Source organism: Oncorhynchus kisutch, linkage group LG14 (assembly GCF_002021735.2).
Source record: "Oncorhynchus kisutch isolate 150728-3 linkage group LG14, Okis_V2, whole genome shotgun sequence".
NCBI lineage: Eukaryota > Metazoa > Chordata > Actinopteri > Salmoniformes > Salmonidae > Oncorhynchus > Oncorhynchus kisutch.
Window position 1 is genome coordinate 50,749,583 of NC_034187.2, and position 21,500 is coordinate 50,771,082.

The window sequence follows — 21,500 nt, forward strand, 5'->3', positions numbered from 1 at the left end:
TAGCACCCTACTTTAAAAAATAATATTGGTCATGGTCAAAAGTAGGGAATTAGATGCCATTTGGAATGCAGCCACTTACTTCCCATCTTTATCTGAATATATAGTTTTGCCACATAATGAACCCATTGCACTCAACCACCTAATTGAACTAGTCTTACTATTAGCTACCAATCAACTATTCAAGAGTTCAATTGACTATTATCTCTTCTAGATCTTCTCTGTCATCTAGTGGTGTCAAGTCAAATTGCACTGCTGTAGTGTACCACTGTCACTGAAGGTTTTCAAACCTATTTCAACTGTTCCCTCTCCAAAGCTCTGAAGATTATTCGGTCACCACAGTCAAATAAATTGTTCAAACGAGGACCCGGTCTCAAGATGGGACAAAGAACTTGGGATACACAGGTGGTTTGGGTAATAGAACTTTCAAATTCAATTTCTACATAAATTGGTCATTAAATCTTATTTGATCTTCATCTAAGTCACAACAATAGACATATATAGTGTGCTTAAAACTAATAACACACACATTTTTGTATTTTTCTTGTCTATATTGAATACATAATTTAAACATTCACAGTGTAGGTTAGAAAAAGTAGGTGAACCCATAGGCTTTCTCCAAAAGCCAAGTGGGAGTCAGGGATCAGCTAACCTGGAGTCCAATCAGTGAGACGAGATTGGAGATGTTGGTTAGAGCTGCCTTGACCTATAAAGAAAACACTCACAAAATTTGAGTTTGCTATTCACAAGAAGCCTGATGTGAACCATGCCTCAAACATAAGAGATCTCAGAAGAAGATGAAGTGTTGACTTGCATAAAGCTGGAAAGGGTTACAAAAGTATTTCTAAAAGCCTTGATGTTCATCAGTCCACGGTAAGACAAATTGTCTATAAATGGAGAAAGTTCAGCATTGCTACTCTCCCTAGGAGTGGCCATCCAGCAAAGATGACTGCAAGAGCACAACGCAGAATGCTCAATGAACTTAAGAAGAATCCTTGAGTGTCAGCTAAAGACAGAAATCTCTGGAACATGCTAGCATCTCTGTTGGCGAGTCTACGATACGTAAAATACTAGACAAGAATGGTGTTCATGGGAGGACACCACAGAAGAAGCCACTGCTGTCCAAAAAAAGTTAGCAAAAGTGCACCTGGCTGTTTCACAGTGCTACTGGCAAAATATTATGTGGACAGAGGAAATTACAGTTGAGTTGTTTGAAAAAAAAAGACACAGCACACCAACATCAAAACCCTCATCCCAACTGTAAGGTTTGGTGGAGGGAGCATCATTGTTTGGGGCTGCCTCAGAGCTTGGACAGCTTGCTATCGTCGACGGAAATATTAATTCCAAGTTTATCAAGACATTTGCAGGAGAATGTTAATTGAATCTCAACAGAAGTTGGGTGACAACGACCCAAAACACAGAAGTGAAACAAGGGATATCCTTGTCTCATCGCGCACCAGTGACTCCTGTGGCGGGCCAGGCGCAGTGCACGCTAACCAAGGTTGCTAGGTGCACGGTGTTTCCTCCGACACATTGGTGCGGCTGGCTTCCGGGTTGGATGCGCGCTGTGTTAAGAAGCAGTGCGGCTTGGTTGGGTTGTGTATCGGAGGACGCATGACTTTCAACCTTCGTCTCTCCTGAGCCCGTACGGGAGTTGTAGCGATGAGACAAGATAGTAGCTACTAACAATTGGATACCACGAAATCGGGGAGAAAAAGAGGTAAGAATTTTAATTTAAAAATCAAACTATAGTTTGTTAACAAGAAATTTGTGGAGTGATTGAAAAATACATTTTAATGAAGTTTACATAAGTGTATGTAAACTTCTGACATCAACTGTAGCCAGATAAAGTGTAGGCAATGACTAGCAAAGACAGAGAAAGGGGACTGAAGAAGTTCAACCCTTTATTCAATTAATTTCAATACAGCACATAATCCACAGGTCTCTGATTGCGCAGAGATGACCTGCAGGAACTTCCTGCAGGAATGTGTAGTCTTGCTGAGGTCCTCTCTGTTGCTTATTAGCATTTCACATTTTTGAGAGCAAATTGACCACCTTGTCCGAAAGAGAATTACAGTTATCAAAACATTCAGGCCAAAGTAAGGCTACACCACACATCAGTTTGAATTGTTTGGAAAATTCACGGACATTTCATAGCGACAATAGTCCTTGCAGTGCTTCTGCCGTAAAGTCTTAGAGCCCCAAAAACTTCTCAGTTGCAGATCTGATGTCTAACTTCTTGGACTTCTTAGGCACTTGTGCTTTACAATTGTGGCTATAAATTACACAAAATCCACTTTCTTCACAATGAGTGTACCCAGATAACTCAATTGACTTAAAACACTAGCAACTGGTTATGCATCCACCACCAAATTTTCAACATGGCTGCCTCTTGCCCCTCTGACTCACTTCAACATCTCCACATACAGTACCAGACAGAAGTTTGGACACACCTACTAATTTCAGGGGTTCTCTTTATTTTGACTATTTTCTACATTGTAGAATAATAGTGAAGATATCAACTATGAAAAGACACTTAAGGAATCGTGTAGTAACCAAAAATCTAAATATATTTTATATTTGAAATTCTTCAAAGTAGCCAGCCATTATCTCCCAACCAACACCCTGCAAGAGTTCTTAACACGTAGCCCCTAACCTTAATAACTCATTGTAAATGTAAACTTTTATAGGGTATGGAAGTCCCAAGGATCCCTGTTAGCACGGACCATTCGATTATTAGAGTTCCGGATGTAGGAGGAACAGCTGTTTCGGACACGATGACGTATGTCCGCTTTCTTTTAGCTATCGGCTGGCTAGCAGTCTAACAACAACAACTGTTCGGATATTCAGATTATATTGAAGGACTTCTCATTTAATTTTACAGGTGATCAAGGCAAAGTACAGTAATTGAGCTTTACCGGTGATCAAGGCTAAGTACAGCCGCTGGAAGCTAAGGTGGTTACAGACATTTTATCGGCCTGACATTGCGAAAGACTTGCCATCCTCATTGCCAGAACGTTGAGTTGAGAATAACCAAAGATAACTGTTGTTAGCGAGCTAACAAACGTTAACTATGATAGCATACTTCTGCTGGTAGTATAGGCTGGTACCGAGATAGCGAACAAACATCAAATATCCGTGCTAAATGAAATGGCAAGCAAACGTAAATTAGCTTGATTGTTTAATAAGTACTATCTAGGCTTGTCGATTAAGGCAGCCCCCCGCACCTCTCTGATTCAGAGGGGTTGGTTGGGTTATATGCGGAAGACACATTTCAGTTAAAGGCATTCAGTTGTACAACCGACTAGGTGTCCCCCTTTCCCTTCCTCTCAATGTCATAACTCAGAAGGATCGCTTTTTATAAATTAAAAAAAGTTGCATATGGTAGATTATTATTAGCTGTAGCCAGCTAACGTTAGTTAACTAAGAAAGAACTATCAGAGATGTGATCCTCATTCTGCCTGACTCTTTATTTTCTGACAAACCGTAGCTAGGTATGTAGTCTGTGCAACTCAAATCTACTTGCATAACACAGTGTTAATTTCCCATAACAATGTGTCTTTAATCTTTTTTTTCAGGTTTCAATGCGGTGGCCAAGTATCAGCTAATGTTATATCTTGTTATATCTTGGATAGCATTTAGTCGTCGTCCGCATTGGAAGAGACCATTCTGTTGTTCCAGCCCAACATCTCTGGTCTATATGCAAGGCACCATAAGACTCCAGGAGGACACTAACATATGGTGTAAAACATGGACCAGGGTGTTTGCCGACAGTCCTGTTATCCTTGTCATTAAGGCACCCTTCCTGAACTGGACAGTGGATAAACTAAAAACCCATATCTCACATGTATATCCCAGTAAACCGGTGAGTAGGTTATGGCTTACATACAGTGAGATTGGTCTCAGTTTTCATTTCCCTTGAGGTCTGTTCAGATCAGTAATGTATATTAAAAAAAAATTGGTTCAGATGGGGTTTGAACATTCAGTTAGAAATATATTGCATGGTAGATGAAATAAAATAGAACAATAGAGCCATGTCCACTCTGACGTGGGATGTCTTGATTCTGAAAATCACTTCCCTGTTTATTTAACTTTTTAATTCATGGAGGTTACAGCTACCTGGGACAATTTGTCACTCTCCCTGAAACATTATATAGGCAGACTATCAGTAGCACAAATGTCAAACTACTAATGACTTCCCATTGGGCAAAAACTGGTTGAATCAACATTGTTTCCATGTAATTTCACCCCCCCCCCCAAAAAAAAAGAATCTGTGATGACTTTGAATTAACGTGGAAAATGATTTGGATTTGCAAAAAAATCATCAACATAGTCTTTTTTTTTTCTTCTCTTTTCCCCACCCAAGTTTGAACCTGAATCCAATGACATGGTGAAATGTTTTGTTGATTTCACATTGAATTCACTTTAGTTGATAACTCAACCAAATGTAAATCAAAACTAGATGTTGAACTGACATCTGTGCCCAGTGGATTAGGCCTACTCCTTCCTCAAATTTCCAGGGCTGCATTTGTATGCACAGTTACAGCAGCCATCAGTGAGGATTAGCTGTAGTACAAAGGTGTAAGTGACTGGATGTGTTGTGATCTGATGCAGGAGTTGGCCATAAGTAGGATACATAGCCAAGTAGTCCAGGACGAATTTGAATTGAATCCGTTGTTGACATGAATATTTTTCAACGAGTGTGCTTAATCCTATTAGTTGGAGAGAGAAACAGAATCTAGCTCGGGTTTGCTTTGATGTGAATGAGCCAATTAGTAGTATAGGTTTATAAACCCTGTCGTGTGTTTTATTTACCTCATTTATTTGTCTGGAAAAAAAGGACTGCAGAATACTGACAGTCTTAACTAGCTTAATTTAGTATTTTCTGAATTCACCATCACATTTTCTGCACTAACATCCTATGTACCCCTGCAATTGCTTTTTGCTACACAGTGATGATTTCCTAACCTGGATAAACATCCGTTTTATATCTAGGCCAACACTTTTGAATTCATGTCATGTCATATTACTAAAATGGAGAGCCTAATGTCTGTGATGTGAACCTATTACCAATGGAGCTTCATTTTTAAAACCCACCACCACGACCAAAATAATGTCAAACACAGTTGAATAACCTTGAATAACTAACTATGGGGATAAAAGAGAGGTGGGAGGAGGATAAAGCAATAATGAAAGGTTGTGCTGGGCCTGTATTTGAAAATAATCTTGCCTTGAAAGGGTGTAGATTTGACGTCCGGCTGGAAGGAGGGCAGTGAGATTCCTTTGTTCTCTGATTTCCTCACGGTTCCTGCTCAGTAAACACTGAGCACTTAAAATCACTCTCGTCTGGTAATCTCAGTCTGTTGTGTGTTCTCCAACTTCTCTGGTTAGTGTCATCTATCACTGTTTACCATAATAGTTTTAACCAGGTGACAGCCTTCTTTGTTAAAGCGGCAATGTGTAACTTTTTGGGCGACCTGACCAAATTCACATGGAAATGTGAGTTATAAATCTGTCATTCTCATTGAAAGCCAGTGTAAGAAGCGGTTGATCTGTTCTATGTATGCTATTTCTTTGCTTCCCGGCGTTGTCATTACCCTACCCTACTAACTTAATCCTTGGTTTCCTAACACCTGTCGCAGGGATTTTTCTGCCATTGTAATCCCTGGGCGTACGGCCTATGTTTTTTTTTCGGGCTACCTAAGCCCCCTTTTGATCCAGAAAATACCTGTGTCTAACTGATGAACTAAACTGAGAGTACATGTGGCCAAATCGTTTTTTCATAACGTTCATAGATGACCAGCAGGGTCAGGTAATAAATAAGCTGTTCTATGCTCTGAACTGTCCGATTTTCATTGTAGAGCTCCAAAGACCAGAGGCTGGTGTATTCTGGGAAGCTGCTCTTGGATCACTTAACCCTGAAATATGTGCTAAGAAAGGTCTGTCTGCTGCATTCATTTTCTTATATTTCATCTTCACCTGATATTCTGTCCAGAGATTACGGCAGTGTATGCATTCATCTTAGATTTACATTCTTAAAGTCAAGCTGATTACTTTGACAATTGTATTTTAATGGAATAGTGTAGCTGTCCTTGCTAATGGCAACGGATGACTCTGACAGCAGGATGAGTACCACCCCTCCTGGGTCCCCCAAGGTCCTCAGGAGCCACAGTAACAATGCCCCTGGAATCCCCTCTACGAGCTCCATGGTGAGTTACCGGTATGCATGCAACATCCATTGATTGCAACACATTTCAACATCCCAGCACACCTTGGGCTAGCCTGAGTGCCAGTCTGTTTGTGCTATCATGCCAACTCATTGTCATGCCAAAAATGGCTTGACAATGATCTGTGGGGATGGAAGAGCACAAACAGACCTGGCTTATCTAGGCCTACTTTCTATTGTAATCCACACTGCTTCTGAGATGATTATACATACATACATACATACATACATACAGTGGGGAGAACAAGTATTTGATACACTGCCGATTTTGCAGGTTTTCCTACTTACAAAGCATGTAGAGGTCTGTAATTTTTATCATAGGTACACTTCAACTGTGAGAGACGGAATCTAAAAATCCAGAAAATCACATTGTATGATTTTTAAGTAATTCATTTGCATTTTATTGCATGACATAAGCATTTGATACATCAGAAAAGGAGAACTTAATATTTGGTACAGAAACCTTTGTTTGCAATTACAGAGATCATACGTTTCCTGACCAGGTTTGCACACACTGCAGCAGGGATTTTGGTCCACTCCTCCATACAGACCTTTTCCAGATCCATCGGGTTTTGGGGCTGTCGGACTGCAATACGGACTTTCAGCTCCCTCCAAAGATTTTCTATTGGGTTCAGGTCTGGAGACTGGCTAGGCCACTCCAGGACCTTGAGATGCTTCTTACGGCAGACTCAACAACCTTGGCTTCTCTAATGACTGCCTCGCCTTGTTCACCAACTACTTCTCAGATAGAGTTCAGTGTGTCAAATCGGAGGGCCTGTTGTCTGGAACTCTGGCAGTCTCTATAGGGGTGCCACAGGGTTCAATTCTCGGGCTGACTCTTTTCTCTGTATAAATCAATGATGTTGCTCTTGCTGCGGGTGATTCTTTGATCCACCTCTACGCAGACGACACCATTCTGTATACATCTGGCCCTTCTCTGGACACTGTGTTAACAAACCTCCAAACGAGCTTCAATGCCATACAACACTCCTTCCGTGGCCTCCAAATGCTCTTAAATGCTAGTAAAACAAAATGTATGCTCTGCAACGGATTGTTGCCCGCACCCACCCGCCCGATAGCATCACTACTCTGGATGGTTCTGACTTAGAATATGTGGACAACTGCAAATACCTAGGTGTCTGGTTAGACTGTAAACTCTCCTTCCAGATTCACATTAAGCATTTCCAATCCAAAATTAAATCTAGAATCAGCTTCCTATTTCGCAACAAAGCCTCCTCCTACATTGGCCGTCTTTCCTTCCAGTTCTCTGCTGCCAATGACTGGAACGAATTGCAAAAATTACTGAAGCTGGAGACTTATATCTCCCTCGCTAACTTTAAGAGTCAGCTGTCAGAGCAGCTTACCGATCGCTTCAGCTGTACACAACCCATCTGTAAATAGTCCATCCAACCAACTACCTACCTCATCCCCATATTTGTTTTAGTTTTTCTGCTCTTTTGCACACCAGTATTTTCTACTTGCACATCCTCATCTTCACATATCACTCCAGTGTAAATAGCTAAATTGTAATTGTAATCACTATTGGCCTATTTATTGCCTTACCTCCTTACTTCATTTTGCACACACTGTATACAGATTTTTCTATTGTGTTATTGACTGTATGTTTGTTTATCCCATGTGTAACTCTGTGTTGTTTTTGTCGCACTGCTTTGCTTTATCTTGGCCAGGTCGCAGTTGTAAATGAGAACTTGTTCTCAACTGGCCTACCTGGTTAAATAAAGGTGAAATAAAAAAGTAGAGTTAGAGAAGTAAAATAATCCAAACGTATTTGTCTGTTTTCTCAGATGGGTCAGAGCCCCAGTGTCCCCTCCCAGAGTCAATCAACCTCCTCTGAAGAGAGATTTGACGGGCTGAGACATCGGACAGGCCCCGCCCCTAACCATGCACCACACCCTGCCTTTATGCAAGGGTAAGTCCTTATACACCAACACGGTTAGTTCTGGACACGTTATGATTGGCCAAGAGATGAACTACTGTTGAGAGCTCTCACTTCACAATAGACTTGTGTGTGTTTTTATGTGTTAATGTGCTTGTTGTCTACTGACAATACCCAAACCCCTTACCCCGCAGCTGTGTACTTATCTTGCAGCTACATGTGGAACCAGTTCCAGCCACAGCAAGGCCCTCCCACCAACATGCCAGCCTACCCTGGCATACAGTACAATCCCATGACGCTGCTGTGGTGGCAGCAGGTAAACGCCCGGCAATACTACATGCACTATTAAGTCTGTCTCCCAATAACTGTGTGACAATATGCTCAATTACCCATGCTGTGTCATGGAATCACTGAGATTCAATCACAATGTTCTCACTTTCAGATCTTCTCTATATAAAACGAACCAGGTTCTCAGGTGGACGAATTATCTGACTCATGGGAAAAAAAGTCACGACCATGCTGATGGAACGAGGAAGTGTCGGTACAATTTCATAATTGTCGACAGAAAATGTTTGTTCGACATGGGATCTTTTTGTGTCGTGAAAATGAATAGTGCGATAAATGGCGGTGGAAATATTGTTTTTCATGTGGATTTTATAATATTCGCATGAAATCTGTGAACAATTAGATGGAAACCTAGCTACTAATCCAGTTTCTCTTTACATGAATTTCTCTCTCCTTTCTCTCTGTCTCTCTCCCTCTCTCTCTCTGTCTTTCTCCCTCACCCTTCAGTCAGATGTTGGCTGCCTCGTCTCACTATCTCAGGCCTGACCTGCTCTCGGCCCAGCCTGGCCAATCAGATCCTCTGAACCTGCCTCCCCTGGAGGAGCGCCATGGCGACCCCAACATCCAGTTGAACGCCCAGGGAGCGGAAGGCGTTGCTGAACGACGAGGATCAGAACTGTGATTGGCTGGACTGGGTGTACACTGTGTCATGCACCGCCATCTTGCTCAGCATAGTCTACTTTTACTCATCCTTTAGCCGCTTCGTCATGGTGATTGGCGCCATGTTGCTGCTATACCTGTGAGTATTTCCCTGCACCCTCTCAAATGAATGCTGTGTGTCCTTAGCGGTGACCCTCAACAGTTTCCAGAGTGTATCAAGAATGTTCCACCACCCAAAGAACATCCAGACAATTTTACACAACTGTGAGAAGCATTGGAGTCAACATGGGCCAGCATCCCTGTGGAAAATTTTCAACATCTTGTAGAGTCCATTCCCCAATGAATTGAGGCTGTTCTGGGGGCAAAAAGGGGTGCAACTCAATATTAGCGAAGGTGTTCCTAATGTTTGGTATACTCCGTGTATTTGTACGAATTGTGTAAATGGAAAGTGAGATTGTTCTGAATACTTTATTTTAACCCTATACCTTTCTATCCGGGTCTTCTTGGCTCTTTGACCCAACAAATGTGTTATGAAATGGTCACTCATTATGTATCACAGGGTTTGTTATTGGCTGTTTCTCTGTGTTTTCATTAGGCACCAAGCAGCGTGGTTCCCCCTTTAACCCGGAGAACGAACTTCGGAACCCTGGGGACGGGCCCCACCAGGACGAGATGGAGGCTGACCTTCATCATGACCTCCAAGAGACGGTAGGTCATCTGTGACCTCTGACCTTTTAACTCTAGTTTAAGTGCTTTTGAATGTCAGGACAGAACCCCTGGAATGATACAGTAATATAATTTGCAATAGCAGTGATGCATGATTTATGTAATGCTTGTCTAGTAACGTAATATGGTATTGCTATGGTGAATGATTACAATTGTAAGAGGTGGAAAAAAATCTATCCATTTTTACAGTTTGTGTTGTTTGACCTACACAGGAGCGGGTGATGGATGACGGATTAGGGGATGACGATGCGGACAGTGGAGAGGAAGGACCAGAGGATCCCAATGGTATTACCCATGTTGGCTTCCTCTCTACAACTTGGTCATTTATTGTCACGTTCTTCATGTCTCTTATACCTGAGGGGCCCCCCAATGCTGCCAACTGAGCCAATGAGCCATGGAAGTCACAATGGCACTAGTGACTGGACTGAATACACTATCTTTAGTATGCCCAGCGAGTTCACCCCTAGGTCTACACAATCATTGTACATCTACCGGATCACAGGGCACTACCGAAGAACTGAACGGTCACAGACAAAAAGGTGTTGAAGTGAACAACACAATGACACTTTTGGGGGAAAAGGACATCATTTGAAACGTTCAATGTCACGAGATCTAAATATTCGTCAGTATGATCTTCTCAGTCGTTGTAGTATAGGAAACTATGACTTGTAAGAAGACAGAGAACATTGATCCCTTTGTAATATTGTCTGTTTATTACAATGATAATGAGCCCTATTTCTGTGTGAAAGAATGATCAAGTATGTACTGTCTGTATAGTTGCAATAATTGTTAAATTGTATAATAAGTGTATTATTTTAATATAAACTTCAAGCAATTCGTTGGGAAGTACCCTAAATCATATTTGTTGTGATGTGTTTGGCGCGTAATCTGTTAAAATGGAACCTTGGCGTTCGTTTGTTGGTAACGGTCGTGAGCATTGTTAGAGTTGCGTAAATTCGAATCTGGTATCAGGATAAATATAACAATGAGTCACCGATTGTATACTATTTATTTTTTATTAGCTAAGCAATAAATGACAAATGCAACTTTCGTATATACGGGCTCACTATAATACCACACAGGGCAGAACAGGGAACTGACAGGATGTACGTAAACAGTTGTTCTTATACTGTGATAGGTGTTGGGGAATAATCTGAATCAGTTGGTAACATAGGTAAGATGTTTTATATTCATCATATGTTTGTATGTTACTTCTCATCAGAATGTGTTTGTATAATACTGTGGCGGGGTTGCAGTATCTGGTCTCTGTCAAGACTAAGTTATTTGGGCCGGAGAGAGGGGAGAGGTCAAGCGTGTATCTCTTGGCTCCACAATGTCTGTGTGCCAGTCAATGTGTCTCTGTGATCTTGTCAAGATAGGATGGATTTGATATATGCCTGTTGATATGGAGGATTTGTTTATGGTTCTGAGTTTGAGAAGAGAACATAGTTTCGGAGACAAAGCTGAACGATAAATTATGGCCAAGGCTGTCTGGCTATGTGTGTCTTTGCTATAAAGGATCTCAGTTGCAATGTGTAAGGGACTCTCAGAGAATTCATTTATAGACACTGAATTGATCTGAGAGTCACAGGGTTGTGATGGAGCTCATATAATTAAAGATGGACTTTGTGATAACTAACTCTGACTTGTGTATGGTTTGCTCTCATGATTTGGTAAATTCCACGACATAGGTCAACAGACGGGTTGGAACAATGTCTATCACAGTAGAGGCTGAGCGTGGTTTAGACTTGCTCAGCCTATCGCAGGCGCTCAGGCGGGTCCCCGCCTCTTGGCGCTTCTTGGAGTCCTCCCTCCGTTCCGTTCTGGTATCACAGCCTAGTTATAACAGTTGCTCAGTTCCTGCTATTGTGTGGTTCAGTATTTTTCCATCTCAGTTAAACCTCGTGATGACCACCCCTCCCTATGCCTGCTTAACCATAACTTTGTAAGATACAGCAAGTCACACCAGGTGCTCAATATTGTTACATACAAACACAAGGACAAAGCATTTGCTGGGCTGTTATCTACAGTTTTGCAATATACAGGTCACACCATGTTATTCAGTTCTTATCAAACACACACACACACAAACAGGCAAGTAGATGTAGCAAGCAGTTGTTTAATCTCATGATGATGCTCAAGTGCACAAATGCAGATACTTCACACAGCCAACATCAGATAATTTTTAATCATATATATATGGTAATGGCTATAATGTAAAACACAGAATCCCACAGCATCAGAACAGATAGAACAGACAACTCTTTTTTTTTTTAAGAAAATATTTTATTCAGTATAAAAAAACATGAATATATATATATATTTTTTTATATGAATCAATATAACGATGGTGCAGTAAAACCGTCCTGATACTGGGTTTACATGGTTACTAAATAAATTGCGGCGCGTCCTCTGAGGTTGAGTGGCACAAAAAATGCTTGCCAGTTAGCAAACTAACGTTAGCGCATTAAGTTTGACAAGGAAGTTTGACAAAGAAAATAACCGGTTGAAAATACTGAAACGAGTTGCCTAGCTGGTATCTGTGGCAATTGTGTAATCATTTTATGTATTATCGGACTCGAAGTCTGAACCTGATGACTCAGTTCAGTCGATCAGGCCCAATTTAGTTCTGAAAGGGACGATGAGTAATTGTTACAATCAACCGAAGTCATCCGGAATGTTGGAAAGGGTAAGGCATTGCATTTGGCAGTCATGTCAACAAACGACAGGCACGGAAATGTGTTTCTCTCAAATTAGTTTTGCAAACCAAAGAAGATGGGAGTTGACGTGTCTGTTTTCATCAGATAAACTGCGAGATTTTATAAACATTGGAATCAGTCATTCTTGGTAAGTGTCAATATTCACCTCAAATATTAATTAACGAACCTATTAGCTAATAAAGAAATATTGCACGGGGAGGTGTGGTAACTAGCCAATATACCACTGCTAAGGGCTGTTCTCCGCAAGACGCAACACGGAGTGCCTGAACACGGCCCTTAACCGTGGTATATTATCCATATACCACAAACCCCTAGTTACCAACGTAATTAGAGCAGTACAAATAAATGTTTTGTCATACCCGTGGTATACGGTCTGATATACCATATACCACACACACTCGAGGTGCCTTATTGCTATTATAAACTGTTCACCAACGTAATTAGAGCAGTAAAAATAAATGTTTTGTCATACGGTCTGGTATACGGTCTGAAATACCACGTCTGTCAGCCAATCAGCATTCAGGGCTCGAACTACCCAGTTTATAGTTATTAGTAGCCAATGACTGTCAGTGAGCATTCATTAATTTGATGATAAACCTGTGTGCCCCTTTTTGACAGCTGTCTTGGCTTGACTTCTACATTGGTAAGTTCACTATGCAGGTACTGTATGTAGGCTATAACCTAGCTATTGTGCCTCAGCAGTCAATGGCCAGATGCAGAAATGTGAAGGTAATTAGTCTATTGCAGTGATTCCCCCGCTCCCCCAAAAGAAACTCGGTCCAGCGTTAAACTTACTCTTGAAAGTTGTAATAGTAGAATGCACAAGGTGCAATTTCAAAATTGGGTAGTGCATCATCAGTTAATCTTGTAATGTTAGTCATACCTTAGAGAGCTATTTATAGAAATGTCCAGATCAACTAGCCCAAGTCAGCTAACGTATTTTTAGCCCATAGGTATTGCTGTAAACATTTTGTTGGTTTTATTTGTCAGGATCTGTATTATTCCTACTTCAAGTTGTTCATCAAAGCACCATGCTATGTGTATGGAGTACCCTCTTGTGATCAATGCTCTGAAGAGGTTCAATCTCTTCCCAGAGGCACTGTAGGAGTTGGAACTATGGTATTATTTTGCAAGAATTTATCATTTTGTAAATATGCAAGTGCAGATATTTATTTATTTCACCAAACAAAGACTAAAGAGAAGCAATGGCTATAATTTAATTTGGATTATTTTTCCCTTCGGGTCTCGTTTTTTCAGAGTTCCCAGTTGTCTTAATCTCAGTGTAGGGAAGGAGAGAGCAGCAGAGGGTCCGCCTCTCATGGTCCCTGCTCTCTCCTTCCTTTCCTGTGGTGAGATTGACCAGTCTTGCACCTGATGGCGAAACTCAAGTCGCACAGCATCTGCACCTACATTTGCATCTGCCTCATTCACAAATATTTTTTTCTCCCTATGACCAGAGAAAGTGAAATATTCCTCTATATTAAAATAGACACGACGAGCTGCAAATAATAATGAAATCGCAGGGCTATCAATACACTTGGCTACTTATTCATTGCAGCGGCAGCGCAATTGGAAGTAGGGAGAAGCACGTTTTATGTTTTGCAATAGTTGTTGATGTAAAACAGTGTTAACTGTGCTGAATAAAAACTTAAACATGAACTCACTCATAAAAAGTGCAGCTCTTTGCTATATGCTTTGACAGTTTCTCTCTGGTCATGGGTTTAAAGCTTATTAAATCTCAAGTCTAGTATCAAACTTTGCTTTGACTGGGGTCGTGGAAGCTGCAGGCATGTTGATTTGAGCTATCTGATTGGCCAGCGCAGTAGGCACGCTCGAAAGAGTTTGTCTTTTCAGACAAATGAAATGGTCCAAAAGGGAAACACTTTGCTTACCCGGTGCGCAGGGCTTCTGAATCAAGTGCACCTACCGTCAACAGCGCAAAAAATATATATGTTTGATGATCAACTATGAATGCCTTAAAGATCGACCAGTCAATGACCACTGGTTTGTTGTAAGCCATGACAAGCAGTGGCATGATGGCACAAACATACTGGTACCCAGGCTAGTTTACCCCTATGGTACTCAATAAAACCATGGTCTTTGGTATCCATGCTGTTTTGGTGCCCCTAGCCACTCTAGGAGAGAATCTGATGGGCTGTTTTTTTTTTTTGGGGGGGGGGGGGGGGTTCTTTCCAGTGGCAGTTGTCTTGAAGGTCTCATCACCGTCCTGTGTCTCTTCTTCAACCATGGAGAGGTAAGAGAGAGTTTAGCACTTTGGAGCTGTGTACTCCCGAGTGACGGAGGGGTCTAAGGCACTGCATCGCAGTGCTAGATCCATCACAACAGACCCTGGCTCGATTCTAGGCTGTATCACAACTGGCCATGATTGGGAGTCCCATAGGGCGGCTCAAAATTGACCCAGCATCGTTCGGGTTTGGCCGGGGTAGGCCGTCAATGTAAATAAGAATTTGTTCTTAACTCACTTGCCTAGTTAAATAAAGGTAAAATAAAAAATAAAAATGCATGTTTTGTTGAGATTCATGTAAATTGATTGTTGTTTACAGTGTATGGAAACTATCTTAGACCCTCATGGGGGTTGGCTGGTGGTGAATGCTATCTCAACTAGGGATGCACGATATATCGGTAAACATATCGGAATCAGACGATATTAGCTAAAAATGCCAACATCGGTATCAGCCCGATGTCTGGTTTAATGCGATGTTAAAAACTTGATGTCAAAGCTACCGTGCATGCCTGTATAACGTAGGTACATAACTTAATGAGTTGAGCAGTCATTTGAAAGATTAAGAACATTTCAGTGAGACAATTAAGGCGAAATCCATTAAAGCCAAGATAATGGAATTCATTGACCTTGACAATCAACCGTTCTCTGTCGTAGATGATGTTGATTTTTGCAGACTGGTCGAGCACTGGTGCACACTACCAAGTGCGCTATTTTTCAGATGTTGCCCTAACAGAGTTACACAGTAATAGCGTCACTGCTATTAGCTTCACGACATACATACTATGGAACGTCGATTGGGTCTTTGAGTGTCAAAAGATACAGTAGCACTGTCAAAGCTGTACAAAAAAGTCTGCAAACACCTGCCACGAACGATGTGTTTACAATACCGCGTTGGTAATAAATTTGTTCGACCACAACTTCTGGGGTAGCTAGCTTTAGCTTGGTACCTAGCTAGCACCTATACAACCAGCCTGAAAACAATGACCAGTAGAACCTGCAGTCATTTTCATTATTCTTAGCAATGATTTAGGAATCCTTGTGAGAAAGTATTAGCTAGGTTGCTACTTGTTGTTTGTGGCTATCTTCACATAGATGGGTTGGGTCCGACCACCATTAATCAAATAATAACTGTTTTATAAATTAGGATTATTTTAGATGATGACACTTGGCTATATAGTCAGCTAACTAACTATAGCTACTGAAACAGATGTCTATTTACTATGTTTTTGGGGAAGAACATTGTTTGCATCCATGAGCTAGCTAGCTTTTTTAAAAATGACCAGTACTATAGGTGCGCAAGACAACTTTACCAGCATCATAGCATACATATCAATGAATCGTTGTGACATATGAAATACGAGTGATAGTGTAATCAATGTGTGTAATCAATGTGTAATAACTACGTACAAAAACATTTTATGTGACGTGCAGTCATTTCCAGGTCCTGATTGGTCAACAAGCTTATTTGACACTCAAATAGTGTTATTTTACTTGTATCTTTTTTGACGCACAAAGTTGCAAACGTTCCATAAAGATCCTGGTAAGAATGAAACAACTGAACAGCAAAGTAAGTGAAAGAAATAGGTTTTGATTATGTTTTACTGGTAATGGGGACATACTGTACATAAATGCCAACAAATAACTTTTTGGTCAGTGTGGTGTGTGTGTGTAACCTTTATTTAACTAGGCAAGTCCGTTAAGAACAAATTCTTATTTACAATGACGGCCCGGACAATGCTGGGCCAATTGTGCGCCGCCCTATGGGACTCCCAATCACGGCCGGATGTGATACAGCCTGGATTCGAACCAAGGACTGTAGTTACACCTCTTGCACTGAGATGCAGTGCCTTAGACCGCTGCGTCCGTGTGTGTGTTAACTATTCAACTGTAATCCTTAAAATCCCACAAAAATGTTAAATATCGGTTATCGGTATCATTTTTTTTGTCAAGGAAAATATTGGATATCGGTATCGGCCAAAAATATCATATCAGTGCATAATCTCAACTCATGCTATGTATTCCAGAGCACTCAGGTCATGTGGACTCCACCGCTGAGGGAGAGCTTCTCCTAATCCCTTCTTTGTCCTGCAGATGCTGCTGTGAACACGCATTCTCAGGTATTTTCAGTTCACATGCCATTGATCTTAACTATTTATAACCATGTTGGGCTTCACCACTCTTTTCAAAACCCTATTGATTTTGTATAAATAAATATTCAGTTAGATATATGTTCACTTAGATAAATTAATACATGTCACTGATGATTAATGCAAATAATACTGTAGTCTTTGCACCATTTATTAGGCATTCCAACCCTGGAGGAAGATCCCTAGTAATTCTTGGTGCTTTGCAATGTGTTGTTCCTTCTTCCTTGGCCATTTGCCCAGTTTGTTTTGCTAACTCGGGTAAATAAATCCACACACTGAGGTCAAAACGCATACCTGGGATGTACCAGTCATTTTTCAAGATTCTGTTTATGTACTGAAGATCCTGTTTATGTACTGAAGATGTCTGTTTGCTTGTTATTTGACGGGCTATCTCCACTGCCAAGATGACGTCACTACTTGTTGTGCACCTGGTATTACTACTGAATTGATATTTGTCACAGGATTAAGAAACATACACAATTATCATAGTATAGTATATTTTTCATAAATTATGGTTTAATGATGGATCCATGTATTTTGATTTGCTCAAATGTTATTTATTTCTCTCTTTAGGCTTCACTTGCCATCTGCTTTATTATGTTGTTTGGGAATTTGGCACTTTGACATCCTTTTACACTTCTTCCCTGGTTGCTGGTTGGGTGGGAAGACTAGGAAATAGACTGAAATGCCTGAATACACAAGTGTCATTTTGTCACACTCATTCCTGTGGTGTTTTGTAGGCCATCATCGCACTGAGAGACGATGTCGCACGAGTCTTCAAACCTGGAATCGTCACAATTGTATGCTGGGGTAAATTGGTGAAATTACATTCCTCAGAATTTGACATTTTTCTGTGACCTTTTTCAAGAGAGATCATTGAATTCCAATGGTATGATAGCATCACAAGTGTCTCAACTCTATACCCCCAATGTAACACCTGGTAAGATGCAATTACATACAGAGTATTGTGAAAGTATTCAGACCCTTTCTCTTTTTCCAAATTTAGTTACATTACAGCCTTATTTTAAAGTTTATGAAATTTGATTTTTTTTCTCATCAATCTACACACAATACCCCATAATGACAAAGTGAAAACAGGTTCTTAGAAAGTTTAGCAAATTTATAAAAAATAAAAAAAATCTGAAATACCTTATTTACATAAGTATTCAGACCCTTTGCTATGAGACTAGAAATTTAGCTCAGGTGCATCCTGTTTCCATTGATCATTCTTGAGATGTTTCTACAACTTGATTGTGGTCCACCTGTGGTAAATTCAATTGATTGGACATGATTTGGAAAGGCACACACCTATATAAGGTCCCACAGTTGACAGTGCATGTAGTTATGTTTGTTCCTTATATAATGACAAACCGGGGCGTAGGTTTAACTACTTTTAATGAACATATACTTCAGCTAGACAACTCCATGTTTAGCCATGCAAGGAATTCCTTAACCATCCGCATAGCCCGCTGGGTAACGTAGTCCAAATGTTATTAACACATAACAACACACATGTCAGAGCAAAAACCAAGCCATGAGGTTGAAGGAATTGTCCGTAGAGCTCCGAGACAGGATTGTGTCGAGGCACAGATCTGGAGATGGGTACCAAAAAATGTCTGCAGCATTGAAGGTCCCCAAGAACACAATGGCCTCCATCATTCTTAAATTGAAGAAGTTTGGAGCCACCAAGACTCTTCCTAGAGCTGGCCAGCTGGCCAAACAGCAATTTGGGGAGAAAGCCCTGATGGTCACTCTGACAGACCTCCAGAGTTCCTCTGTGGAGATGGGAGAGCCTTCCAGAAGGACAACCATCTCTGCAGCACTCCACCAATCAGGCCTTTATGGTAGTGGCCAGACGGAAGCCACTCCTCAGTAAAAGGCACATCACAGACCGCTTGGAGTTTTCAAAAAGGCATCCAAAGGACTCTCAGACCACGAGAAACAAGATTTTCTGGTCTGATGAAACCAAGATTGAACTCTTTGGCCTGAATACCAAGTGTCACGTTTGGATGAAACCTGGCTCCATCGCCATGATGAAGCATGGTGATGGCAGCATCATGCTCTGGGGATATTTTTCAGCGGCAGGGACTGGGAGACTGGGCCAACTTTGATTTGATTTGAGGGAGACATGGTGGAGTGGTAACGCGCATGTAAGCAGTTGCTCCCAACGCCACTTGGGTACACTGCAGCATCCACCGAGAGGCTCTTGCTGCCAAGGCCTTTCAAGCCTGACATCTTGAAAGACGTTTTGGACACTACAGTGAAAATGGTTAACTTTGTTAAAGCAAGGCCCCTGAACCCTGGTGTATTTTCTGCATTATGCAATGATATGGGCAGCAACCATGTAACGCTTTTACAACATACAGAAGTGCGCTGGTTATCAAGGGCCAAAGTATTGACACATTTTTGGGGAATAGAGAGACGAGCTTAAAGTTTTCTTTACTGACCATAATGTTCACTTATCTGACCGCTTGCATGATGACGAGTTTCCCACACGACTGGCCTATCTGGGTGATGTTTTTTCTCGTCTGAATGATCTGAATCTAGGATTATAGGGACTCCGCAACTATATTCAATGTGTGGGACAGAATTGAGGCTATGATTAAGAAGTTAGAGCTCTTTTCTTTCTGCATTAACAAGGACAACACACAGGTCTTTCCATCATTGTATAATATTTTGTGTGCAAATGAACTCAAGCTTACGGACAATATCAATTGTGATATAGCGAAGTACCTGAGTGAGTTGGATGCGCAATTACGCAGGTACTTTCTCGAAGCGGACAACACAAACAACTGGATTCGTTATCCCTTTCATGCCCTACCTCCAGTCCACTTACCGATATCTGAACAAGAGAGCCTCATCGAAATTGCAACAAGCGGTTCTGTGAAAATGTAATTTAATCAGAAGCCACTGCCAGATTTCTGGATTGGGCTGCGACTCAGAATATCCTGCCTTGGCAAATCTCGCTGTTAAGACACTGCCCTTTGCAACCACGTACCTATGTGAGAGTGGATTCTCAGGCCCTCACTAGCATGAAAACCAAATACAGGCACAGACTGTGTGGGAAATGATTTAAGACAGACTCTCCAATACAACCCAACATTGTGCATCCTTTCAATCACTACCTTCTCATTAACCTGTGGTGAGTTATTCACAATGTTTGATGAACAAATAAGATTTTATAGGTAAGATGGCTAAATAAAGAGCAAAATGATTGATTATTATTATTTGTGCCCTGGTCTTAAAAGAGCTCTTTGTCTCTTCCCACGAGCCGCATTGTGACAAAAACTCACACTCATTCTTATGTTTAATAAATGTATCGGATAGTGTATGTGTTGCAGGCTTACAATGATGGCAAAAAACAACATTTGAGAGTACGCTGACCCAGGTGCTAGAGGGGGTACGCAGCTGGAGGTTGAATGTTTGGGACTATAAAAAGTTTGGGAACCACTGGTCTAGAATGGCATTGTATGCTGTAGCGTTAAGATTTCCCTTCACTGGAACTAAGGGGCCTAGCCCAAACCATGAAAAACAGCCCCAGACCATTATTCCTCCTCCACCAAACCTTACAATTGGCACTATGCATTGGGGCAGTTAACGTTCTCCTGGCGTGAGGACGTGTTTCGATTGCTCCAGTCCAATGGTGGCAAGCTTTACACCACTCCAGCCAATGCTTGGCATTGTGCATCGTGATCTTAGGCTTGTGTGTGGCTGCTCAGCCATGGAAACCCATTTCATGAAGCTCCCAACGAACAGTTCTTGTGCTGATGTTGCTTCCAGAGGCAGTTTGGAACTTGGTAGTGAGTGTTGCATCTGAGGACAGATTTTTACGCGCAATGCACGTCAGCACTCATCTGTCCCATTCTGTGAGTGTGTATGGTCTACCACTTCCTGGCTGAACCATTGTTGCTCCTAGACGTTTCCACTTCACAATAACAGCACTTACAGTTGACTGGGGCAGCTCTAGCAGGGCAGAAATTTGACAAACTGACTTGTTGAAAAGGTGGCATCCTATGACAGTGCCACGTTGAAAGTCACTGAGCTCTTCATTAAGGCCATTCTACTGCCAATGTTTGTCTATGGAGATTGCATGGCGGTGCGCAAAAATTTTCACACCTGTCATCAACGGGTGTCGGTGAAATAGCCAAATCCACATACTGATGTATATGCTGTATAGTGTATATATTTACAAAAAATATACAGTATATGGAGTATTAGAAATTATGCAAACAATTACATTGATGGAAGCCACAATCTATCTGAAATATTAAAGCTGACCCACCCCCTAAAAATATATATACACAGTACCAGTCAAAAGTTTGGACACACCTACTCATTCAAGGTTTTTCTTTATTTTTCACTATTGTAGATTAATAGTGAAGACATCAAAACTATGAAATAACACATATGGAATCATGTAGGAACCAAAAAAGTGTTAAACAAATCAAAATATATTTTAGAGTCTTCTAAGTAGCCACCCTTTGCCTTGATGACAACTTTGCACACTCTTGGCATTTTCTCCACCAGCGTTTCCAAAAGTCTTGAAGGAGTTCCCACATATGCTGAGCACTTGTTGGCTGCTTTTTCCACCACTGCG

The 21,500-nt window shown here is 41.2% G+C and overlaps 1 pseudogene; it reads left to right on the forward strand.

The window, feature by feature from the left end:
* The first annotated feature begins 2,961 nt into the window (after positions 1–2,961).
* LOC109903748 (homocysteine-responsive endoplasmic reticulum-resident ubiquitin-like domain member 2 protein) lies at positions 2,962–11,050 on the forward strand (annotated as a pseudogene).
* The last annotated feature ends 10,450 nt before the right edge of the window (positions 11,051–21,500 follow it).